Raw genomic sequence first — 24949 nt, forward strand, 5'->3', positions numbered from 1 at the left:
TTCGCACCCTCCATGTCATATTCCACTCCAGGAGCTCCATCATAGCTCCTCGCTGTCGCTGGGAGGATGTTTTCTCCTCCGCTCGCCCCTTCCACCGTCATTTTCTCTCTACCCACCCTTGCCTCCTTCTCCGCGCAGCTCTCGATTCCCCCCTCTCTTTCGAACCCTCCATGTCATATTCCGCTCCAGGAGCTCCATCATAGCTCCTCGCTGTCGCTGGGAGGATGTTTTCTCCTCTGCTCGCCCCTTCCACCGTCATTTTCTCTCTACCCACCCTTTCCTCCTTTTCCGCGCAGCTCTCGATTCCCCCCTCTCTTTCGCACCCTCCATGTCATATTCCGCTCCAGGAGCTCCATCATAGCTCCTCGCTGTCGCTGGGAGGATGTTTTCTCCTCCGCTCGCCCCTTCCACCGTCATTTTCTTTCTACCCACCCTTGCCTCCTTTTCCACGCAGCTCTCGATTCCCCCCTCTCTTTCGCACCCTCCATGTCATATTCCGCTCCAGGAGCTCCATCATAGCTCCTCGCTGTTGCTGGGAGGATGTTTTCTCCTCCGCTCGCCCCTTCCACCGTCATTTTCTCTCTACCCACCCTTGCCTCCTTCTCCGCACAGCTCTCGATTCCCCCCTCTCTTTCGCACCCTCCATGTCATATTCCGCTCCAGGAGCTCCATCATAGCTCCTCGCTGTCGCTGGGAGGATGTTTTCTCCTCTGCTCGCCCCTTCCACCGTCATTTTCTCTCTACCCACCCTTTCCTCCTTTTCCGCGCAGCTCTCGATTCCCCCCTCTCTTGCGCACCCTCCATGTCATATTCCGCTCCAGGAGCTCCATCATAGCTCCTCGCTGTCGCTGGGAGGATGTTTTCTCCTCCGCTTGCCCCTTCCACCGTCATTTTCTCTCTACCCACCCTTGCCTCCTTTTCCGCGCAGCTCTCGATTCCCCCCTCTCTTTCGCACCCTCCATGTCATATTCCGCTCCAGGAGTTCCATCATAGCTCCTCACTGTCGCTGGGAGGATGTTTTCTCCTCCGCTCGCCCCTTCCACCGTCATTTTCTCTCTACCCACCCTTGCCTCCTTCTCCGCGCAGCTCTCGATTCCCCCCTCTCTTTCGCACCCTCCATGTCATATTCCGCTCCAGGAGCTCCATCATAGCTCTTCGCTGTCGCTGGGAGGATGTTTTCTCCTCCGCTCGCCCCTTCCACCGTCATTTTCTCTCTACTCACCCTTTCCTTCTTTTCCGCGCAGCTCTCGATTCCCCCCTCTCTTTCGCACCCTCCATGTCATATTCCGCTCCAGGAGCTCCATCATAGCTCCTCGCTGTCGCTGGGAGGATGTTTTCTCCTCCGCTCGCCCCTTCCACCGTCATTTTCTCTCTACCCACCCTTGCCTCCTTTTCCGCGCAGCTCTCGATTCCCCCCTCTCTTTCGCACCCTCCATGTCATATTCCGCTCCAGGAGCTCCATCATAGCTCCTCGCTGTCGCTGGGAGGATGTTTTCTCCTCCGCTCGCCCCTTCCACCGTCATTTTCTCTCTACCCACCCTTTCCTCCTTTTCCGCGCAGCTCTCGATTCCCCCCTCTCTTTCGCACCCTCCATGTCATATTCCGCTCCAGGAGCTCCATCATAGCTCCTCGCTGTCGCTGGGAGGATGTTTTCTCCTCCGCTCGCCCCTTCCACCGTCATTTTCTCTCTACCCACCCTTGCCTCCTTCTCCGCGCAGCTCTCAATTCCCCCCTCTCTTTCGCACCCTCCATGTCATATTCCGCTCCAGGAGCTCCATCATAGCTCCTCGCTGTCGCTGGGAGGATGTTTTCTCCTCTGCTCGCCCCTTCCACCGTCATTTTCTCTCTACCCACCCTTTCCTCCTTTTCCGCGCAGCTCTCGATTCCCCCCTCTCTTTCGCACCCTCCATGTCATATTCCGCTCCAGGAGCTCCATCATAGCTCCTCGCTGTCGCTGGGAGGATGTTTTCTCCTCCGCTCGCCCCTTCCACCGTCATTTTCTTTCTACCCACCCTTGCCTCCTTTTCCACGCAGCTCTCGATTCCCCCCTCTCTTTCGCACCCTCCATGTCATATTCCGCTCCAGGAGCTCCATCATAGCTCCTCGCTGTTGCTGGGAGGATGTTTTCTCCTCCGCTCGCCCCTTCCACCGTCATTTTCTCTCTACCCACCCTTGCCTCCTTCTCCGCACAGCTCTCGATTCCCCCCTCTCTTTCGCACCCTCCATGTCATATTCCGCTCCAGGAGCTCCATCATAGCTCCTCGCTGTCGCTGGGAGGATGTTTTCTCCTCTGCTCGCCCCTTCCACCGTCATTTTCTCTCTACCCACCCTTTCCTCCTTTTCCGCGCAGCTCTCGATTCCCCCCTCTCTTGCGCACCCTCCATGTCATATTCCGCTCCAGGAGCTCCATCATTGCTCCTCGCTGTCGCTGGGAGGATGTTTTCTCCTCCGCTCGTCCCTTCCACCGTCATTTTCTCTCTACCCACCCTTGCCTCCTTTTCCGCGCAGCTCTCGATTCCCCCCTCTCTTTCGCACCCTCCATGTCATATTCCGCTCCAGGAGTTCCATCATAGCTCCTCACTGTCGCTGGGAGGATGTTTTCTCCTCCGCTCGCCCCTTCCACCGTCATTTTCTCTCTACCCACCCTTGCCTCCTTCTCCGCGCAGCTCTCGATTCCCCCCTCTCTTTCGCACCCTCCATGTCATATTCCGCTCCAGGAGCTCCATCATAGCTCTTCGCTGTCGCTGGGAGGATGTTTTCTCCTCCGCTCGCCCCTTCCACCGTCATTTTCTCTCTACTCACCCTTTCCTCCTTTTCCGCGCAGCTCTCGATTCCCCCCTCTCTTTCGCACCCTCCATGTCATATTCCGCTCCAGGAGCTCCATCATAGCTCCTCGCTGTCGCTGGGAGGATGTTTTCTCCTCCGCTCGCCCCTTCCACCGTCATTTTCTCTCTACCCACCCTTGCCTCCTTTTCCGCGCAGCTCTCGATTCCCCCCTCTCTTTCGCACCCTCCATGTCATATTCCGCTCCAGGAGCTCCATCATAGCTCCTCGCTGTCGCTGGGAGGATGTTTTCTCCTCCGCTCTCCCCTTCCACCGTCATTTTCTCTCTACCCACCCTTGCCTCCTTCTCCGCGCAGCTCTCAATTCCCCCCTCTCTTTCGCACCCTCCATGTCATATTCCGCTCCAGGAGCTCCATCATAGCTCCTCGCTGTCGCTGGGAGGATGTTTTCTCCTCCGCTCGCCCCTTCCACCGTCATTTTCTTTCTACCCACCCTTGCCTCCTTTTCCACGCAGCTCTCGATTCCCCCCTCTCTTTCGCACCCTCCATGTCATATTCCGCTCCAGGAGCTCCATCATAGCTCCTCGCTGTTGCTGGGAGGATGTTTTCTCCTCCGCTCGCCCCTTCCACCGTCATTTTCTCTCTACCCACCCTTGCCTCCTTCTCCGCACAGCTCTCGATTCCCCCCTCTCTTTCGCACCCTCCATGTCATATTCCGCTCCAGGAGCTCCATCATAGCTCCTCGCTGTCGCTGGGAGGATGTTTTCTCCTCTGCTCGCCCCTTCCACCGTCATTTTCTCTCTACCCACCCTTTCCTCCTTTTCCGCGCAGCTCTCGATTCCCCCCTCTCTTGCGCACCCTCCATGTCATATTCCGCTCCAGGAGCTCCATCATAGCTCCTCGCTGTCGCTGGGAGGATGTTTTCTCCTCCGCTCGCCCCTTCCACCGTCATTTTCTCTCTACCCACCCTTGCCTCCTTTTCCGCGCAGCTCTCGATTCCCCCCTCTCTTTCGCACCCTCCATGTCATATTCCGCTCCAGGAGTTCCATCATAGCTCCTCACTGTCGCTGGGAGGATGTTTTCTCCTCCGCTCGCCCCTTCCACCGTCATTTTCTCTCTACCCACCCTTGCCTCCTTCTCCGCGCAGCTCTCGATTCCCCGCTCTCTTTCGCACCCTCCATGTCATATTCCGCTCCAGGAGCTCCATCATAGCTCCTCGCTGTCGCTGGGAGGATGTTTTCTCCTCCGCTCGCCCCTTCCACCGTCATTTTCTCTCTACCCACCCTTGCCTCCTTCTCCGCGCAGCTCTCGATTCCCTCCTCTCTCTCGCACCCTCCATATTACATCCAGCTCCAGGAGCTCCATCATAGCTCTTCGCTGTCGCTGGGAGGATGTTTTCTCCTCCACTCGCCCCTTCCACCGTCATTTTCTCTCTACCCACCCTTGCCTCCTTCTCCGCGCTGCTCTCGATTCCCTCCTCTCTCTCGCACCCTCCATATTACATCCAGCTCCAGGAGCTCCATCATAGCTCCTCGCTGTCGCTGGGAGGATGTTTTCTCCTCCGCTCGCCCCTTCCACCGTCATTTTCTCTCTACCCACCCTTGCCTCCTTCTCCGCGCAGCTCTCGATTCCCTCCTCTCTCTCGCACCCTCCATATTACATCCAGCTCCAGGAGCTCCATCATAGCTCCTCGCTGTCGCTGGGAGGATGTTTTCTCCTCTGCTCGCCCCTTCCACCGTCATTTTCTCTCTACCCACCCTTGCCTCCTTCTCCGCGCAGCTCTCGATTCCCCCCTCTCTTTCGCACCCTCCATGTCATATTCCGCTCCAGGAGCTCCATCATAGCTAATCGCTGTCGCTGGGAGGATGTTTTCTCCTCCGCTCGCCCCTTCCACCGTCATTTTCTCTCTACCCACCCTTGCTCTCCTTTTCCGCGCAGCTCTCGATTCCCCCCTCTCTTTCGCACCCTCCATGTCATATTCCGCTCCAGGAGTTCCATCATAGCTCCTCACTGTCGCTGGGAGGATGTTTTCTCCTCCGCTCGCCCCTTCCACCGTCATTTTCTCTCTACCCACCCTTGCCTCCTTTTCCGCGCAGCTCTCGATTCCCCCCTCTCTTTCGCACCCTCCATGTCATATTCCACTCCAGGAGCTCCATCATAGCTCCTCGCTGTCGCTGGGAGGATGTTTTCTCCTCCGCTCGCCCCTTCCACCGTCATTTTCTCTCTACCCACCCTTGCCTCCTTCTCCGCGCAGCTCTCGATTCCCCCCTCTCTTTCGAACCCTCCATGTCATATTCCGCTCCAGGAGCTCCATCATAGCTCCTCGCTGTCGCTGGGAGGATGTTTTCTCCTCTGCTCGCCCCTTCCACCGTCATTTTCTCTCTACCCACCCTTTCCTCCTTTTCCGCGCAGCTCTCGATTCCCCCCTCTCTTTCGCACCCTCCATGTCATATTCCGCTCCAGGAGCTCCATCATAGCTCCTCGCTGTCGCTGGGAGGATGTTTTCTCCTCCGCTCGCCCCTTCCACCGTCATTTTCTTTCTACCCACCCTTGCCTCCTTTTCCACGCAGCTCTCGATTCCCCCCTCTCTTTCGCACCCTCCATGTCATATTCCGCTCCAGGAGCTCCATCATAGCTCCTCGCTGTTGCTGGGAGGATGTTTTCTCCTCCGCTCGCCCCTTCCACCGTCATTTTCTCTCTACCCACCCTTGCCTCCTTCTCCGCACAGCTCTCGATTCCCCCCTCTCTTTCGCACCCTCCATGTCATATTCCGCTCCAGGAGCTCCATCATAGCTCCTCGCTGTCGCTGGGAGGATGTTTTCTCCTCTGCTCGCCCCTTCCACCGTCATTTTCTCTCTACCCACCCTTTCCTCCTTTTCCGCGCAGCTCTCGATTCCCCCCTCTCTTGCGCACCCTCCATGTCATATTCCGCTCCAGGAGCTCCATCATAGCTCCTCGCTGTCGCTGGGAGGATGTTTTCTCCTCCGCTTGCCCCTTCCACCGTCATTTTCTCTCTACCCACCCTTGCCTCCTTTTCCGCGCAGCTCTCGATTCCCCCCTCTCTTTCGCACCCTCCATGTCATATTCCGCTCCAGGAGTTCCATCATAGCTCCTCACTGTCGCTGGGAGGATGTTTTCTCCTCCGCTCGCCCCTTCCACCGTCATTTTCTCTCTACCCACCCTTGCCTCCTTCTCCGCGCAGCTCTCGATTCCCCCCTCTCTTTCGCACCCTCCATGTCATATTCCGCTCCAGGAGCTCCATCATAGCTCTTCGCTGTCGCTGGGAGGATGTTTTCTCCTCCGCTCGCCCCTTCCACCGTCATTTTCTCTCTACTCACCCTTTCCTTCTTTTCCGCGCAGCTCTCGATTCCCCCCTCTCTTTCGCACCCTCCATGTCATATTCCGCTCCAGGAGCTCCATCATAGCTCCTCGCTGTCGCTGGGAGGATGTTTTCTCCTCCGCTCGCCCCTTCCACCGTCATTTTCTCTCTACCCACCCTTGCCTCCTTTTCCGCGCAGCTCTCGATTCCCCCCTCTCTTTCGCACCCTCCATGTCATATTCCACTCCAGGAGCTCCATCATAGCTCCTCGCTGTCGCTGGGAGGATGTTTTCTCCTCCGCTCGCCCCTTCCACCGTCATTTTCTCTCTACCCACCCTTTCCTCCTTTTCCGCGCAGCTCTCGATTCCCCCCTCTCTTTCGCACCCTCCATGTCATATTCCGCTCCAGGAGCTCCATCATAGCTCCTCGCTGTCGCTGGGAGGATGTTTTCTCCTCCGCTCGCCCCTTCCACCGTCATTTTCTCTCTACCCACCCTTGCCTCCTTCTCCGCGCAGCTCTCAATTCCCCCCTCTCTTTCGCACCCTCCATGTCATATTCCGCTCCAGGAGCTCCATCATAGCTCCTCGCTGTCGCTGGGAGGATGTTTTCTCCTCTGCTCGCCCCTTCCACCGTCATTTTCTCTCTACCCACCCTTTCCTCCTTTTCCGCGCAGCTCTCGATTCCCCCCTCTCTTTCGCACCCTCCATGTCATATTCCGCTCCAGGAGCTCCATCATAGCTCCTCGCTGTCGCTGGGAGGATGTTTTCTCCTCCGCTCGCCCCTTCCACCGTCATTTTCTTTCTACCCACCCTTGCCTCCTTTTCCACGCAGCTCTCGATTCCCCCCTCTCTTTCGCACCCTCCATGTCATATTCCGCTCCAGGAGCTCCATCATAGCTCCTCGCTGTCGCTGGGAGGATGTTTTCTCCTCCGCTCGCCCCTTCCACCGTCATTTTCTCTCTACCCACCCTTTCCTCCTTTTCCGCGCAGCTCTCGATTCCCCCCTCTCTTTCGCACCCTCCATGTCATATTCCGCTCCAGGAGCTCCATCATAGCTCCTCGCTGTCGCTGGGAGGATGTTTTCTCCTCCGCTCGCCCCTTCCACCGTCATTTTCTCTCTACCCACCCTTGCCTCCTTCTCCGCGCAGCTCTCAATTCCCCCCTCTCTTTCGCACCCTCCATGTCATATTCCGCTCCACTAGCTCCATCATAGCTCCTCGCTGTCGCTGGGAGGATGTTTTCTCCTCTGCTCGCCCCTTCCACCGTCATTTTCTCTCTACCCACCCTTTCCTCCTTTTCCGCGCAGCTCTCGATTCCCCCCTCTCTTTCGCACCCTCCATGTCATATTCCGCTCCAGGAGCTCCATCATAGCTCCTCGCTGTCGCTGGGAGGATGTTTTCTCCTCCGCTCGCCCCTTCCACCGTCATTTTCTTTCTACCCACCCTTGCCTCCTTTTCCACGCAGCTCTCGATTCCCCCCTCTCTTTCGCACCCTCCATGTCATATTCCGCTCCAGGAGCTCCATCATAGCTCCTCGCTGTTGCTGGGAGGATGTTTTCTCCTCCGCTCGCCCCTTCCACCGTCATTTTCTCTCTACCCACCCTTGCCTCCTTCTCCGCACAGCTCTCGATTCCCCCCTCTCTTTCGCACCCTCCATGTCATATTCCGCTCCAGGAGCTCCATCATAGCTCCTCGCTGTCGCTGGGAGGATGTTTTCTCCTCTGCTCGCCCCTTCCACCGTCATTTTCTCTCTACCCACCCTTTCCTCCTTTTCCGCGCAGCTCTCGATTCCCCCCTCTCTTGCGCACCCTCCATGTCATATTCCGCTCCAGGAGCTCCATCATTGCTCCTCGCTGTCGCTGGGAGGATGTTTTCTCCTCCGCTCGTCCCTTCCACCGTCATTTTCTCTCTACCCACCCTTGCCTCCTTTTCCGCGCAGCTCTCGATTCCCCCCTCTCTTTCGCACCCTCCATGTCATATTCCGCTCCAGGAGTTCCATCATAGCTCCTCACTGTCGCTGGGAGGATGTTTTCTCCTCCGCTCGCCCCTTCCACCGTCATTTTCTCTCTACCCACCCTTGCCTCCTTCTCCGCGCAGCTCTCGATTCCCCCCTCTCTTTCGCACCCTCCATGTCATATTCCGCTCCAGGAGCTCCATCATAGCTCTTCGCTGTAGCTGGGAGGATGTTTTCTCCTCCGCTCGCCCCTTCCACCGTCATTTTCTCTCTACTCACCCTTTCCTCCTTTTCCGCGCAGCTCTCGATTCCCCCCTCTCTTTCGCACCCTCCATGTCATATTCCGCTCCAGGAGCTCCATCATAGCTCCTCGCTGTCGCTGGGAGGATGTTTTCTCCTCCGCTCGCCCCTTCCACCGTCATTTTCTCTCTACCCACCCTTGCCTCCTTTTCCGCGCAGCTCTCGATTCCCCCCTCTCTTTCGCACCCTCCATGTCATATTCCGCTCCAGGAGCTCCATCATAGCTCCTCGCTGTCGCTGGGAGGATGTTTTCTCCTCCGCTCTCCCCTTCCACCGTCATTTTCTCTCTACCCACCCTTGCCTCCTTCTCCGCGCAGCTCTCAATTCCCCCCTCTCTTTCGCACCCTCCATGTCATATTCCGCTCCAGGAGCTCCATCATAGCTCCTCGCTGTCGCTGGGAGGATGTTTTCTCCTCCGCTCGCCCCTTCCACCGTCATTTTCTTTCTACCCACCCTTGCCTCCTTTTCCACGCAGCTCTCGATTCCCCCCTCTCTTTCGCACCCTCCATGTCATATTCCGCTCCAGGAGCTCCATCATAGCTCCTCGCTGTTGCTGGGAGGATGTTTTCTCCTCCGCTCGCCCCTTCCACCGTCATTTTCTCTCTACCCACCCTTGCCTCCTTTTCCGCGCAGCTCTCGATTCCCCCCTCTCTTTCGCACCCTCCATGTCATATTCCGCTCCAGGAGTTCCATCATAGCTCCTCACTGTCGCTGGGAGGATGTTTTCTCCTCCGCTCGCCCCTTCCACCGTCATTTTCTCTCTACCCACCCTTGCCTCCTTCTCCGCGCAGCTCTCGATTCCCCGCTCTCTTTCGCACCCTCCATGTCATATTCCGCTCCAGGAGCTCCATCATAGCTCCTTGCTGTCGCTGGGAGGATGTTTTCTCCTCCGCTCGCCCCTTCCACCGTCATTTTCTCTCTACCCACCCTTGCCTCCTTCTCCGCGCAGCTCTCGATTCCCTCCTCTCTCTCGCACCCTCCATATTACATCCAGCTCCAGGAGCTCCATCATAGCTCTTCGCTGTCGCTGGGAGGATGTTTTCTCCTCCACTCGCCCCTTCCACCGTCATTTTCTCTCTACCCACCCTTGCCTCCTTCTCCGCGCTGCTCTCGATTCCCTCCTCTCTCTCGCACCCTCCATATTACATCCAGCTCCAGGAGCTCCATCATAGCTCCTCGCTGTCGCTGGGAGGATGTTTTCTCCTCCGCTCGCCCCTTCCACCGTCATTTTCTCTCTACCCACCCTTGCCTCCTTCTCCGCGCAGCTCTCGATTCCCTCCTCTCTCTCGCACCCTCCATATTACATCCAGCTCCAGGAGCTCCAACATAGCTCCTCGCTGTCGCTGGGAGGATGTTTTCTCCTCTGCTCGCCGCTTCCGCCGTCATTTTCTCTCCACCCACCCTTGCCTCCTTCTCCGCGCCGCTCTCGATTCCCCCCTCTCTTTCGCACCCTCCATGCCATATTCTGCTCCAGGAGCTCCATCATAGCTCCTCGCTGTCGCTGGGAGGATGTTTTCTCCTCCGCTCGCCCCTTCCACCGTCATTTTCTCTCTACCCACCCTTGCCTCCTTCTCCGCGCAGCTCTCGATTCCCCCCTCTCTTTCGCACCCTCCATGTCATATTCCGCTCCAGGAGCTCCATCATAGCTCCTCGCTGTTGCTGGGAGGATGTTTTCTCCTCCGCTCGCCCCTTCCACCGTCATTTTCTCTCTACCCACCCTTTCCTCCTTTTCCGCGCAGCTCTCGATTCCCCCCTCTCTTTCGCACCCTCCATGTCATATTCCGCTCCAGGAGCTCCATCATAGCTCCTCGCTGTCGCTGGGAGGATGTTTTCTCCTCCGCTCGCCCCTTCCACCGTCATTTTCTCTCTACCCACCCTTGCCTCCTTTTCCGCGCAGCTCTCGATTCCCCCCTTTCTTTCGCACCCTCCATGTCATATTCTGCTCCAGGAGCTCCATCATAGCTCCTCGCTGTCGCTGGGAGGATGTTTTCTCCTCCGCTCGCCCCTTCCACCGTCATTTTCTCTCTACCCACCCTTGCCTCCTTCTCCGCGCAGCTCTCGATTCCCCCCTCTCTTTCGCACCCTCCATGTCATATTTCGCTCCAGGAGTTCCATCATAGCTCCTCACTGTCGCTGGGAGGAAGGTTTCTCCTCCGCTCGCCCCTTCCACCGTCATTTTCTCTCTACCCACCCTTGCCTCCTTTTCCGCGCAGCTCTCGATTCCCCCCTCTCTTTCGCACCCTCCATGTCATATTCCGCTCCAGGAGTTCCATCATAGCTCCTCACTGTCGCTGGGAGGATGTTTTCTCCTCCGCTCGCCCCTTCCACCGTCATTTTCTCTCTACCCACCCTTGCCTCCTTCTCCGCGCAGCTCTCGATTCCCCCCTCTCTTTCGCACCCTCCATGTCATATTCCGCTCCAGGAGCTCCATCATAGCTCTTCGCTGTCGCTGGGAGGATGTTTTCTCCTCCGCTCGCCCCTTCCACCGTCATTTTCTCTCTACCCACCCTTTCCTCTTTTTCCGCGCAGCTCTCGATTCCCCCCTCTCTTTCGCACCCTCCATGTCATATTCCGCTCCAGGAGCTCCATCATAGCTCCTCGCTGTCGCTGGGAGGATTTTTTCTCCTCTGCTCGCCCCTTCCACCGTCATTTTCTCTCTACCCACCCTTTCCTCCTTTTCCGCGCAGCTCTCGATTCCCCCCTCTCTTTCGCACCCTCCATGTCATATTCCGCTCCAGGAGCTCCATCATAGCTCCTCGCTGTCGCTGGGAGGATTTTTTCTCCTCTGCTTGCCCCTTCCACCGTCATTTTCTCTCTACCCACCCTTTCCTCCTTTTCCGCGCAGCTCTCGATTCCCCCCTCTCTTGCGCACCCTCCATGTCATATTCCGCTCCAGGAGCTCCATCATAGCTCCTCACTGTCGCTGGGAGGAAGTTTTCTCCTCCGCTTGCCCCTTCCACCGTCATTTTCTCTCTACCCACCCTTGCCTCCTTTTCCGCGCAGCTCTCGATTCCCCCCTCTCTTTCGCACCCTCCATGTCATATTCCGCTCCAGGAGCTCCATCATAGCTCCTTGCTGTCGCTGGGAGGATGTTTTCTCCTCCGCTCGCCCCTTCCACCGTCATTTTCTCTCTACCCACCCTTGCCTCCTTTTCCGCGCAGCTCTCGATTCCCCCCTCTCTTTCGCACCCTCCATGTCATATTCCGCTCCAGGAGTTCCATCATAGCTCCTCACTGTCGCTGGGAGGATGTTTTCTCCTCCGCTCGCCCCTTCCACCGTCATTTTCTCTCTACCCACCCTTGCCTCCTTTTCCGCGCAGCTCTCGATTCCCCCCTCTCTTTCGCACCCTCCATGTCATATTCCGCTCCAGGAGTTCCATCATAGCTCCTCACTGTCGCTGGGAGGATGTTTTCTCCTCCGCTCGCCCCTTCCACCATCATTTTCTCTCTACCCCCCCTTGCCTCCTTTTCCGCGCAGCTCTCGATTCCCCCCTCTCTTTCGCACCCTCCATGTCATATTCCGCTCCAGGAGTTCCATCATAGCTCCTCACTGTCGCTGGGAGGATGTTTTCTCCTCCGTTCGCCCCTTCCACCGTCATTTTCTCTCTACCCACCCTTGCCTCCTTTTCCGCGCAGCTCTCGATTCCCCCCTCTCTTTCGCACCCTCCATGTCATATTCCGCTCCAGGAGCTCCATCATAGCTCCTTGCTGTCGCTGGGAGGATGTTTTCTCCTCCGCTCGCCCCTTCCACCGTCATTTTCTCTCTACCCACCCTTGCCTCCTTTTCCGCGCAGCTCTCGATTCCCCCCTCTCTTTCGCACCCTCCATGTCATATTCCGCTCCAGGAGTTCCATCATAGCTCCTCACTGTCGCTGGGAGGATGTTTTCTCCTCCGCTCGCCCCTTCCACCGTCATTTTCTCTCTACCCACCCTTGCCTCCTTCTCCGCGCAGCTCTCGATTCCCCCCTCTCTTTCGCACCCTCCATGTCATATTCCGCTCCAGGAGCTCCATCATAGCTCCTCGCTGTCGCTGGGAGGATGTTTTCTCCTCCGCTCGCCCCTTCCACCGTCATTTTCTCTCTACCCACCCTTGCCTCCTTTTCCGCGCAGCTCTCGATTCCCCCCTCTCTTTCGCACCCTCCATGTCATATTCCGCTCCAGGAGCTCCATCATAGCTCCTTGCTGTCGCTGGGAGGATGTTTTCTCCTCCGCTCGCCCCTTCCACCGTCATTTTCTCTCTACCCACCCTTGCCTCCTTTTCCGCGCAGCTCTCGATTCCCCCCTCTCTTTCGCACCCTCCATGTCATATTCCGCTCCAGGAGTTCCATCATAGCTCCTCACTGTCGCTGGGAGGATGTTTTCTCCTCCGCTCGCCCCTTCCACCGTCATTTTCTCTCTACCCACCCTTGCCTCCTTCTCCGCGCAGCTCTCGATTCCCCCCTCTCTTTCGCACCCTCCATGTCATATTCCGCTCCAGGAGTTCCATCATAGCTCCTCGCTGTCGCTGGGAGGATGTTTTCTCCTCCGCTCGCCCCTTCCACCGTCATTTTCTCTCTACCCACCCTTGCCTCCTTTTCCGCGCAGCTCTCGATTCCCCCCTCTCTTTCGCACCCTCCATGTCATATTCCGCTCCAGGAGCTCCATCATAGCTCCTTGCTGTCGCTGGGAGGATGTTTTCTCCTCCGCTCGCCCCTTCCACCGTCATTTTCTCTCTACCCACCCTTGCCTCCTTTTCCGCGCAGCTCTCGATTCCCCCCTCTCTTTCGCACCCTCCATGTCATATTCCGCTCCAGGAGATCCATCATAGCTCCTTGCTGTCGCTGGGAGGATGTTTTCTCCTCCGCTCGCCCCTTCCACCGTCATTTTCTCTCTACCCACCCTTGCCTCCTTTTCCGCGCAGCTCTCGATTCCCCCCTCTCTTTCGCACCCTCCATGTCATATTCCGCTCCAGGAGTTCCATCATAGCTCCTCACTGTCGCTGGGAGGAAGTTTTCTCCTCCGCTCGCCCCTTCCACCGTCATTTTCTCTCTACCCACCCTTGCCTCCTTTTCCGCGCAGCTCTCGATTCCCCCCTCTCTTTCGCACCCTCCATGTCATATTCCGCTCCAGGAGTTCCATCATAGCTCCTCACTGTCGCTGGGAGGAAGTTTTCTCCTCCGCTTGCCCCTTCCACCGTCATTTTCTCTCTACCCACCCTTGCCTCCTTTTCCGCGCAGCTCTTGATTCCCCCCTCTCTTTCGCACCCTCCATGTCATATTCCGCTCCAGGAGCTCCATCATAGCTCCTTGCTGTCGCTGGGAGGATGTTTTCTCCTCCGCTCGCCCCTTCCACCGTCATTTTCTCTCTACCCACCCTTGCCTCCTTTTCCGCGCAGCTCTCGATTCCCCCCTCTCTTTCGCACCCTCCATGTCATATTCCGCTCCAGGAGTTCCATCATAGCTCCTCACTGTCGCTGGGAGGATGTTTTCTCCTCCGCTCGCCCCTTCCACCGTCATTTTCTCTCTACCCACCCTTGCCTCCTTTTCCGCGCAGCTCTCGATTCCCCCCTCTCTTTCGCACCCTCCATGTCATATTCCGCTCCAGGAGTTCCATCATAGCTCCTCACTGTCGCTGGGAGGATGTTTTCTCCTCCGCTCGCCCCTTCCACCGTCATTTTCTCTCTACCCACCCTTGCCTCCTTTTCCGCGCAGCTCTCGATTCCCCCCTCTCTTTCGCACCCTCCATGTCATATTCCGCTCCAGGAGTTCCATCATAGCTCCTCACTGTCGCTGGGAGGAAGTTTTCTCCTCCGCTCGCCCCTTCCACCGTCATTTTCTCTCTACCCACCCTTGCCTCCTTTTCCGCGCAGCTCTCGATTCCCCCCTCTCTTTCGCACCCTCCATGTCATATTCCGCTCCAGGAGTTCCATCATAGCTCCTCGCTGTCGCTGGGAGGATGTTTTCTCCTCCGCTCGCCCCTTCCACCGTCATTTTCTCTCTACCCACCCTTGCCTCCTTCTCCGCGCAGCTCTCGATTCCCTCCTCTCTTTCGAACCCTCCATGTCATATTCCGCTCCAGGAGCTCCATCATAGCTCCTCGCTGTCGCTGGGAGGATGTTTTCTCCTCTGCTCGCCCCTTCCACCGTCATTTTCTCTCTACCCACCCTTTCCTCCTTTTCCGCGCAGCTCTCGATTCCCCCCTCTCTTTCGCACCCTCCATGTCATATTCCGCTCCAGGAGCTCCATCATAGCTCCTCGCTGTCGCTGGGAGGATGTTTTCTCCTCCGCTCGCCCCTTCCACCGTCATTTTCTTTCTACCCACCCTTGCCTCCTTTTCCACACAGCTCTCGATTCCCCCCTCTCTTTCGCACCCTCCATGTCATATTCCGCTCCAGGAGCTCCATCATAGCTCCTCGCTGTTGCTGGGAGGATGTTTTCTCCTCCGCTCGCCCCTTCCACCGTCATTTTCTCTCTACCCACCCTTGCCTCCTTCTCCGCGCAGCTCTCGATTCCCCCCTCTCTTTCGCACCCTCCATGTCATATTCCGCTCCAGGAGCTCCATCATAGCTCCTCGCTGTCGCTGGGAGGATTTTTTCTCCTCTGCTCGCCCCTTCCACCGTCATTTTCTCTCTACCCACCCTTTCCTCCTTTTCCGCGCAGCTCTCGATTCCCCCCTCTCTTGCGCACCCTCCATGTCATATTCCGCTCCAGGAGCTCCATCATAGCTCCTCACTGTCGCTGGGAGGAAGTTTTCTCCTCCGCTTGCCCCTTCCACCGTCATTTTCTCTCTACCCACCCTTGCCTCCTTTTCCACGCAGCTCTCGATTCCCCCCTCTCTTTCGCACCCTCCATGTCATATTCCGCTCCAGGAGCTCCATCATAGCTCCTTGCTGTCGCTGGGAGGATGTTTTCTCCTCCGCTCGCCCCTTCCACCGTCATTTTCTCTCTACCCACCCTTGCCTCCTTTTCCGCGCAGCTCTCGATTCCCCCTCTCTTTCGCACCCTCCATGTCATATTCCGCTCCAGGAGTTCCATCATAGCTCCTCACTGTCGCTGGGAGGATGTTTTCTCCTCCGCTCGCCCCTTCCACCGTCATTTTCTCTCTACCCACCCTTGCCTCCTTTTCCGCGCAGCTCTCGATTCCCCCCTCTCTTTCGCACCCTCCATGTCATATTCCGCTCCAGGAGCTCCATCATAGCTCCTCGCTGTCGCTGGGAGGATGTTTTCTCCTCCGCTCGCCCCTTCCACCGTCATTTTCTCTCTACCCACCCTTGCCTCCTTTTCCGCGCAGCTCTCGATTCCCCCCTCTCTTTCGCACCCTCCATGTCATATTCCGCTCCAGGAGTTCCATCATAGCTCCTCACTGTCGCTGGGAGGATGTTTTCTCCTCCGCTCGCCCCTTCCACCATCATTTTCTCTCTACCCCCCCTTGCCTCCTTTTCCGCGCAGCTCTCGATTCCCCCCTCTCTTTCGCACCCTCCATGTCATATTCCGCTCCAGGAGTTCCATCATAGCTCCTCACTGTCGCTGGGAGGATGTTTTCTCCTCCGCTCGCCCCTTCCACCGTCATTTTCTCTCTACCCACCCTTGCCTCCTTTTCCGCGCAGCTCTCGATTCCCCCCTCTCTTTCGCACCCTCCATGTCATATTCCGCTCCAGGAGCTCCATCATAGCTCCTTGCTGTCGCTGGGAGGATGTTTTCTCCTCCGCTCGCCCCTTCCACCGTCATTTTCTCTCTACCCACCCTTGCCTCCTTTTCCGCGCAGCTCTCGATTCCCCCCTCTCTTTCGCACCCTCCATGTCATATTCCGCTCCAGGAGTTCCATCATAGCTCCTCACTGTCGCTGGGAGGATGTTTTCTCCTCCGCTCGCCCCTTCCACCGTCATTTTCTCTCTACCCACCCTTGCCTCCTTCTCCGCGCAGCTCTCGATTCCCCCCTCTCTTTCGCACCCTCCATGTCATATTCCGCTCCAGGAGCTCCATCATAGCTCCTCGCTGTCGCTGGGAGGATGTTTTCTCCTCCGCTCGCCCCTTCCACCGTCATTTTCTCTCTACCCACCCTTGCCTCCTTTTCCGCGCAGCTCTCGATTCCCCCCTCTCTTTCGCACCCTCCATGTCATATTCCGCTCCAGGAGCTCCATCATAGCTCCTTGCTGTCGCTGGGAGGATGTTTTCTCCTCCGCTCGCCCCTTCCACCGTCATTTTCTCTCTACCCACCCTTGCCTCCTTTTCCGCGCAGCTCTCGATTCCCCCCTCTCTTTCGCACCCTCCATGTCATATTCCGCTCCAGGAGTTCCATCATAGCTCCTCACTGTCGCTGGGAGGATGTTTTCTCCTCCGCTCGCCCCTTCCACCGTCATTTTCTCTCTACCCACCCTTGCCTCCTTCTCCGCGCAGCTCTCGATTCCCCCCTCTCTTTCGCACCCTCCATGTCATATTCCGCTCCAGGAGCTCCATCATAGCTCCTCGCTGTCGCTGGGAGGATGTTTTCTCCTCCGCTCGCCCCTTCCACCGTCATTTTCTCTCTACCCACCCTTGCCTCCTTTTCCGTGCAGCTCTCGATTCCCCCCTCTCTTTCGCACCCTCCATGTCATATTCCACTCCAGGAGCTCCATCATAGCTCCTTGCTGTCGCTGGGAGGATGTTTTCTCCTCCGCTCGCCCCTTCCACCGTCATTTTCTCTCTACCCACCCTTGCCTCCTTTTCCGCGCAGCTCTCGATTCCCCCCTCTCTTTCGCACCCTCCATGTCATATTCCGCTCCAGGAGTTCCATCATAGCTCCTCACTGTCGCTGGGAGGATGTTTTCTCCTCCGCTCGCCCCTTCCACCATCATTTTCTCTCTACCCACCCTTGCCTCCTTTTCCGCGCAGCTCTCGATTCCCCCCTCTCTTTCGCACCCTCCATGTCATATTCCGCTCCAGGAGTTCCATCATAGCTCCTCACTGTCGCTGGGAGGAAGTTTTCTCCTCCGCTCGCCCCTTCCACCGTCATTTTCTCTCTACCCACCCTTGCCTCCTTTTCCGCGCAGCTCTCGATTCCCCCCTCTCTTTCGCACCCTCCATGTCATATTCCGCTCCAGGAGTTCCATCATAGCTCCTCACTGTCGCTGGGAGGAAGTTTTCTCCTCCGCTTGCCCGTTCCACCGTCATTTTCTCTCTACCCACCCTTGCCTCCTTTTCCGCGCAGCTCTCGATTCCCCCCTCTCTTTCGCACCCTCCATGTCATATTCCGCTCCAGGAGCTCCATCATAGCTCCTTGCTGTCGCTGGGAGGATGTTTTCTCCTCCGCTCGCCCCTTCCACCGTCATTTTCTCTCTACCCACCCTTGCCTCCTTTTCCGCGCAGCTCTCGATTCCCCCCTCTCTTTCGCACCCTCCATGTCATATTCCGCTCCAGGAGTTCCATCATAGCTCCTCACTGTCGCTGGGAGGATGTTTTCTCCTCCGCTCGCCCCTTCCACCGTCATTTTCTCTCTACCCACCCTTGCCTCCTTTTCCGCGCAGCTCTCGATTCCCCCCTCTCTTTCGCACCCTCCATGTCATATTCCGCTCCAGGAGCTCCATCATAGCTCCTCGCTGTCGCTGGGAGGATGTTTTCTCCTCCGCTCGCCCCTTCCACCGTCATTTTCTCTCTACCCACCCTTGCCTCCTTTTCCGCGCAGCTCTCGATTCCCCCCTCTCTTTCGCACCCTCAATGTCATATTCCGCTCCAGGAGTTCCATCATAGCTCCTCACTGTCGCTGGGAGGATGTTTTCTCCTCCGCTCGCCCCTTCCACCGTCATTTTCTCTCTACCCACCCTTGCCTCCTTTTCCGCGCAGCTCTCGATTCCCCCCTCTCTTTCGCACCCTCCATGTCATATTCCGCTCCAGGAGTTCCATCATAGCTCCTCACTGTCGCTGGGAGGAAGTTTTCTCCTCCGCTCGCCCCTTCCACCGTCATTTTCTCTCTACCCACCCTTGCCTCCTTTTCCGCGCAGCTCTCGATTCCCCCCTCTCTTTCACACCCTCCATGTCATATTCCGCTCCAGGAGCTCCATCATAGCTCCTTGCTGTCGCTGGGAGGATGTTTTCTCCTCCGCTCGCCCCTTCCACCGTCATTTTCTCTCTACCCACCCTTGCCTCCTTTTCCGCGCAGCTCTCGATTCCCCCCTCTCTTTCGCACCCTCCATGTCATATTCCGCTCCAGGAGTTCCATCATAGCTCCTCACTGTCGCTGGGAGGATGTTTTCTCCTCCGCTCGCCCCTTCCACCATCATTTTCTCTCTACCCACCCTTGCCTCCTTTTCCGCGCAGCTCTCGATTCCCCCCTCTCTTTCGCACCCTCCATGTCATATTCCGCTCCAGGAGTTCCATCATAGCTCCTCACTGTCGCTGGGAGGATGTTTTCTCCTCCGCTCGCCCCTTCCACCGTCATTTTCTCTCTACCCACCCTTGCCTCCTTCTCCGCGCAGCTCTCGATTCCCCCCTCTCTTTCGCACCCTCCATGTCATATTCCGCTCCAGGAGCTCCATCATAGCTCCTCGCTGTCGCTGGGAGGATGTTTTCTCCTCCGCTCGCCCCTTCCACCGTCATTTTCTCTCTACCCACCCTTGCCTCCTTTTCCGCGCAGCTCTCGATTCCCCCCTCTCTTTCGCACCCTCCATGTCATATTCCACTCCAGGAGCTCCATCATAGCTCCTTGCTGTCGCTGGGAGGATGTTTTCTCCTCCGCTCGCCCCTTCCACCGTCATTTTCTCTCTACCCACCCTTGCCTCCTTTTCCGCGCAGCTCTCGATTCCCCCCTCTCTTTCGCACCCTCCATGTCATATTCCGCTCCAGGAGTTCCATCATAGCTCCTCACTGTCGCTGGGAGGATGTTTTCTCCTCCGCTCGCCCCTTCCACCATCATTTTCTCTCTACCCACCCTTGCCTCCTTTTCCGCGCAGCTCTCGATTCCCCCCTCTCTTTCGCACCCTCCATGTCATATTCCGCTCCAGGAGTTCCATCATAGCTCCTCACTGTCGCTGGGAGGAAGTTTTCTCCTCCGCTCGCCCCTTCCACCGTCATTTTCTCTCTACCCACCCTTGCCTCCTTTTCCGCGCAGCTCTCGATTCCCCCCTCTCTTTCGCACCCTCCATGTCATATTCCGCTCCAGGAGTTCCATCATAGCTCCTCACTGTCGCTGGGAGGAAGTTTTCTCCTCCGCTTGCCCCTTCCACCGTCATTTTCTCTCTACCCACCCTTGCCTCCTTTTCCGCGCAGCTCTCGATTCCCCCCTCTCTTTCGCACCCTCCATGTCATATTCCGCTCCAGGAGCTCCATCATAGCTCCTTGCTGTCGCTGGGAGGATGTTTTCTCCTCCGCTCGCCCCTTCCACCGTCATTTTCTCTCTACCCACCCTTGCCTCCTTTTCCGCGCAGCTCTCGATTCCCCCCTCTCTTTCGCACCCTCCATGTCATATTCCGCTCCAGGAGTTCCATCATAGCTCCTCACTGTCGCTGGGAGGATGTTTTCTCCTCCGCTCGCCCCTTCCACCGTCATTTTCTCTCTACCCACCCTTGCCTCCTTTTCCGCGCAGCTCTCGATTCCCCCCTCTCTTTCGCACCCTCCATGTCATATTCCGCTCCAGGAGCTCCATCATAGCTCCTCGCTGTCGCTGGGAGGATGTTTTCTCCTCCGCTCGCCCCTTCCACCGTCATTTTCTCTCTACCCACCCTTGCCTCCTTTTCCGCGCAGCTCTCGATTCCCCCCTCTCTTTCGCACCCTCAATGTCATATTCCGCTCCAGGAGTTCCATCATAGCTCCTCACTGTCGCTGGGAGGATGTTTTCTCCTCCGCTCGCCCCTTCCACCGTCATTTTCTCTCTACCCACCCTTGCCTCCTTTTCCGCGCAGCTCTCGATTCCCCCCTCTCTTTCGCACCCTCCATGTCATATTCCGCTCCAGGAGTTCCATCATAGCTCCTCACTGTCGCTGGGAGGAAGTTTTCTCCTCCGCTCGCCCCTTCCACCGTCATTTTCTCTCTACCCACCCTTGCCTCCTTTTCCGCGCAGCTCTCGATTCCCCCCTCTCTTTCACACCCTCCATGTCATATTCCGCTCCAGGAGCTCCATCATAGCTCCTTGCTGTCGCTGGGAGGATGTTTTCTCCTCCGCTCGCCCCTTCCACCGTCATTTTCTCTCTACCCACCCTTGCCTCCTTTTCCGCGCAGCTCTCGATTCCCCCCTCTCTTTCGCACCCTCCATGTCATATTCCGCTCCAGGAGTTCCATCATAGCTCCTCACTGTCGCTGGGAGGATGTTTTCTCCTCCGCTCGCCCCTTCCACCATCATTTTCTCTCTACCCACCCTTGCCTCCTTTTCCGCGCAGCTCTCGATTCCCCCCTCTCTTTCGCACCCTCCATGTCATATTCCGCTCCAGGAGTTCCATCATAGCTCCTCACTGTCGCTGGGAGGATGTTTTCTCCTCCGCTCGCCCCTTCCACCGTCATTTTCTCTCTACCCACCCTTGCCTCCTTCTCCGCGCAGCTCTCGATTCCCCCCTCTCTTTCGCACCCTCCATGTCATATTCTGCTCCAGGAGCTCCATCATAGCTCCTCGCTGTCGCTGGGAGGATGTTTTCTCCTCCGCTCGCCCCTTCCACCGTCATTTTCTCTCTACCCACCCTTGCCTCCTTCTCCGCGCAGCTCTCGATTCCCCCCTCTCTTTCGCACCCTCCATGTCATATTCCGCTCCAGGAGCTCCATCATAGCTCCTCGCTGTCGCTGGGAGGATGTTTTCTCCTCCGCTCGCCCCTTCCACCATCATTTTCTCTCTACCCACCCTTGCCTCCTTCTCCGCGCAGCTCTCGATTCCCCCCTCTCTTTCGCACCCTCCATGTCATATTCCGCTCCAGGAGCTCCATCATAGCTCCTCGCTGTCGCTGGGAGGATGTTTTCTCCTCCGCTCGCCCCTTCCACCGTCATTTTCTCTCTACCCACCCTTGCCTCCTTTTCCGCGCAGCTCTCGATTCCCCCCTCTCTTTCGCACCCTCCATGTCATATTCCGCTCCAGGAGCTCCATCATAGCTCCTCGCTGTCGCTGGGAGGATGTTTTCTCCTCCGCTCGCCCCATCCACCGTCATTTTCTTTCTACCCACCCTTGCCTCCTTTTCCACGCAGCTCTCGATTCCCCCCTCTCTTTCGCACCCTCCATGTCATATTCCGCTCCAGGAGCTCCATCATAGCTCCTCACTGTCGCTGGGAGGATGTTTTCTCCTCCGCTCGCCCCATCCACCGTCATTTTCTTTCTACCCACCCTTGCCTCCTTTTCCACGCAGCTCTCGATTCCCCCCTCTCTTTCGCACCCTCCATGTCATATTCCGCTCCAGGAGCTCCATCATAGCTCCTTGCTGTCGCTGGGAGGATGTTTTCTCCTCCGCTCGCCCCTTCCACCGTCATTTTCTCTCTACCCACCCTTGCCTCCTTTTCCGCGCAGCTCTCGATTCCCCCCTCTCTTTCGCACCCTCCATGTCATATTCCGCTCCAGGAGTTCCATCATAGCTCCTCACTGTCGCTGGGAGGATGTTTTCTCCTCCGCTCGCCCCTTCCACCGTCATTTTCTCTCTACCCACCCTTGCCTCCTTTTCCGCGCAGCTCTCGATTCCCCCCTCTCTTTCGCACCCTCCATGTCATATTCCGCTCCAGGAGCTCCATCATAGCTCCTCGCTGTCGCTGGGAGGATGTTTTCTCCTCCGCTCGCCCCTTCCACCGTCATTTTCTCTCTACCCACCCTTGCCTCCTTTTCCGCGCAGCTCTCGATTCCCCCCTCTCTTTCGCACCCTCAATGTCATATTCCGCTCCAGGAGTTCCATCATAGCTCCTCACTGTCGCTGGGAGGATGTTTTCTCCTCCGCTCGCCCCTTCCACCGTCATTTTCTCTCTACCCACCCTTGCCTCCTTTTCCGCGCAGCTCTCGATTCCCCCCTCTCTTTCGCACCCTCCATGTCATATTCCGCTCCAGGAGTTCCATCATAGCTCCTCACTGTCGCTGGGAGGAAGTTTTCTCCTCCGCTCGCCCCTTCCACCGTCATTTTCTCTCTACCCACCCTTGCCTCCTTTTCCGCGCAGCTCTCGATTCCCCCCTCTCTTTCACACCCTCCATGTCATATTCCGCTCCAGGAGCTCCATCATAGCTCCTTGCTGTCGCTGGGAGGATGTTTTCTCCTCCGCTCGCCCCTTCCACCGTCATTTTCTCTCTACCCACCCTTGCCTCCTTTTCCGCGCAGCTCTCGATTCCCCCCTCTCTTTCGCACCCTCCATGTCATATTCCGCTCCAGGAGTTCCATCATAGCTCCTCACTGTCGCTGGGAGGAAGTTTTCTCCTCCGCTCGCCCCTTCCACCGTCATTTTCTCTCTACCCACCCTTGCCTCCTTTTCCGCGCAGCTCTCGATTCCCCCCTCTCTTTCACACCCTCCATGTCATATTCCGCTCCAGGAGCTCCATCATAGCTCCTTGCTGTCGCTGGGAGGATGTTTTCTCCTCCGCTCGCCCCTTCCACCGTCATTTTCTCTCTACCCACCCTTGCCTCCTTTTCCGCGCAGCTCTCGATTCCCCCCTCTCTTTCGCACCCTCCATGTCATATTCCGCTCCAGGAGTTCCATCATAGCTCCTCACTGTCGCTGGGAGGATGTTTTCTCCTCCGCTCGCCCCTTCCACCATCATTTTCTCTCTACCCACCCTTGCCTCCTTTTCCGCGCAGCTCTCGATTCCCCCCTCTCTTTCACACCCTCCATGTCATATTCCGCTCCAGGAGCTCCATCATAGCTCCTTGCTGTCGCTGGGAGGATGTTTTCTCCTCCGCTCGCCCCTTCCACCGTCATTTTCTCTCTACCCACCCTTGCCTCCTTTTCCGCGCAGCTCTCGATTCCCCCCTCTCTTTCGCACCCTCCATGTCATATTCCGCTCCAGGAGTTCCATCATAGCTCCTCACTGTCGCTGGGAGGATGTTTTCTCCTCCGCTCGCCCCTTCCACCATCATTTTCTCTCTACCCACCCTTGCCTCCTTTTCCGCGCAGCTCTCGATTCCCCCCTCTCTTTCGCACCCTCCATGTCATATTCCGCTCCAGGAGTTCCATCATAGCTCCTCACTGTCGCTGGGAGGAAGTTTTCTCCTCCGCTTGCCCCTTCCACCGTCATTTTCTCTCTACCCACCCTTGCCTCCTTTTCCGCGCAGCTCTCGATTCCCCCCTCTCTTTCGCACCCTCCATGTCATATTCCGCTCCAGGAGCTCCATCATAGCTCCTTGCTGTCGCTGGGAGGATGTTTTCTCCTCCGCTCGCCCCTTCCACCGTCATTTTCTCTCTACCCACCCTTGCATCCTTTTCCGCGCAGCTCTCGATTCCCCCCTCTCTTTCGCACCCTCCATGTCATATTCCGCTCCAGGAGTTCCATCATAGCTCCTCACTGTCGCTGGAAGGATGTTTTCTCCTCCGCTCGCCCCTTCCACCGTCATTTTCTCTCTACCCACCCTTGCCTCCTTTTCCGCGCAGCTCTCGATTCCCCCCTCTCTTTCGCACCCTCCATGTCATATTCCGCTCCAGGAGCTCCATCATAGCTCCTCGCTGTCGCTGGGAGGATGTTTTCTCCTCCGCTCGCCCCTTCCACCGTCATTTTCTCTCTACCCACCCTTGCCTCCTTTTCCGCGCAGCTCTCGATTCCCCCCTCTCTTTCGCACCCTCCATGTCATATTCCGCTCCAGGAGTTCCATCATAGCTCCTCACTGTCGCTGGGAGGATGTTTTCTCCTCCGCTCGCCCCTTCCACCATCATATTCTCTCTACCCACCCTTGCCTCCTTTTCCGCGCAGCTCTCGATTCCCCCCTCTCTTTCGCACCCTCCATGTCATATTCCGCTCCAGGAGTTCCATCATAGCTCCTCACTGTCGCTGGGAGGATGTTTTCTCCTCCGCTCGCCCCTTCCACCGTCATTTTCCCTCTACCCACCCTTGCCTCCTTTTCCGCGCAGCTCTCGATTCCCCCCTCTCTTTCGCACCCTCCATGTCATATTCCGCTCCAGGAGCTCCATCATAGCTCCTTGCTGTCGCTGGGAGGATGTTTTCTCCTCCGCTCGCCCCTTCCACCGTCATTTTCTCTCTACCCACCCTTGCCTCCTTTTCCGCGCAGCTCTCGATTCCCCCCTCTCTTTCGCACCCTCCATGTCATATTCCGCTCCAGGAGTTCCATCATAGCTCCTCACTGTCGCTGGGAGGATGTTTTCTCCTCCGCTCGCCCCTTCCACCGTCATTTTCTCTCTACCCACCCTTGCCTCCTTTTCCGCGCAGCTCTCGATTCCCCCCTCTCTTTCGCACCCTCCATGTCATATTCCGCTCCAGGAGCTCCATCATAGCTCCTTGCTGTCGCTGGGAGGACGTTTTCTCCTCCGTTTGCCCCTTCCACCGTCATTTTCTCTCTACCCACCCTTGCCTCCTTTTCCGCGCAGCTCTCGATTCCCCCCTCTCTTTCGCACCCTCCATGTCATATTCCGCTCCAGGAGTTCCATCATAGCTCCTCACTGTCGCTGGGAGGATGTTTTCTCCTCCGCTCGCCCCTTCCACCGTCATTTTCTCTCTACCCACCCTTGCCTCCTTTTCCGCGCAGCTCTC

The sequence above is a fragment of the Pelophylax lessonae genome, assembly GCF_965119305.1.
Source record: "Pelophylax lessonae genome assembly, chromosome: 13".
NCBI classification, from domain to species: Eukaryota; Metazoa; Chordata; class Amphibia; order Anura; family Ranidae; genus Pelophylax; species Pelophylax lessonae.